This window comes from Cebus imitator, unplaced genomic scaffold, assembly GCF_001604975.1.
Source record: "Cebus imitator isolate Cc_AM_T3 unplaced genomic scaffold, Cebus_imitator-1.0 Scaffold71, whole genome shotgun sequence".
Lineage (NCBI taxonomy): Eukaryota > Metazoa > Chordata > Mammalia > Primates > Cebidae > Cebus > Cebus imitator.
Window position 1 is genome coordinate 3,708,957 of NW_016107386.1, and position 1,180 is coordinate 3,710,136.

The following is a 1,180-nucleotide window of genomic DNA, read 5'->3' on the forward strand; positions in this document are numbered from 1 at the left end:
AAAAAAAAAAAAAAAAAAAAAACCACACACACACACACAGAGAACAGAGTGCTTCCTTTAATCAAAAAACTTATTTTCATCAATGCTTCCTTAATATATTTGGGTTTGTATCTCAGCTACAACCAGTGGTAAAACGTTAAAATAGAGGGCCTTTTTCTCATATAGTATTTTAATTAAGATATAATTTATATCCCATAAAATTACTCTTTTAGTGTATGATTCAGACATTTTTAGTATATTCATAGAACCATGCAACCCTTACCAAAATCTAACTTTAGAACATTTTCAACACTTCCCACAGAACCTGTGCACATTACCAATCCTGCCCCCAGTCTCTGGCAACCACAGATCAGCTTTCTGTTTCTAGATGTGCCATTCTGGACATTTCATAATAAATGAAACCATATAATATATAGTCTTTTGTGTCTAACTTCTTTGCCTTCTTTGACTTTGAATAAAGTTTTCAAGGTCCATCCCTGTTGTCCATATTATTTCCATATCATGTATCAGTACTTCCTTTTTTATGGCCAAATAATATTCCATTCTATAAATATCCCACATTGTGTTTATGCATTCATCTGTTGATGGGGATTTGTGTTGTTTCTAGTTTTTGGCTATTATATAATGCAGCTATGAACATTCATGTGCACGTTTTTGTGTGGACATATGTTTTCAGTTCTCTTGGCTATATACCTAGGAGTAGAATTGCTGGGTCATATGGTAACTATGTTTTTAACCATTTGAAGAACTGCCATACTGTTTTCCAAAGCAAATGCACAATTTTAGATTCCCATCAGCAATGCATGAGGGTTCAAATTTCACCACAGCCTCACCAACACTTATTAACTTTTTAAAAATTATAGGACTGGGGTGTTGTGGCTCACACCTGTAATCCCAGCCAAGGTGGGAGAATCACTTGAGTCCAGGAGTTCAAGACCAGCCTGGGCAACATAGAGAGACCCCATCTCTTTAAAAAAAAAAAAAGAAAGAAAAAAGAAAAAAGTTATAGCCATCCTAGTAGGTATGAAGTGGTACTCATTATGTTTTTTAAAAAATTGGTTGGACGTGGTGGCTCACACCTGTAATTCCAGCACTTTGGGAGGCCAAGGTAGGTGGATAACTTGCATTCAGGAGTTTGAGACTAGCCTGTCCAACATGGTGAAACCCTGTCTTTACTAAA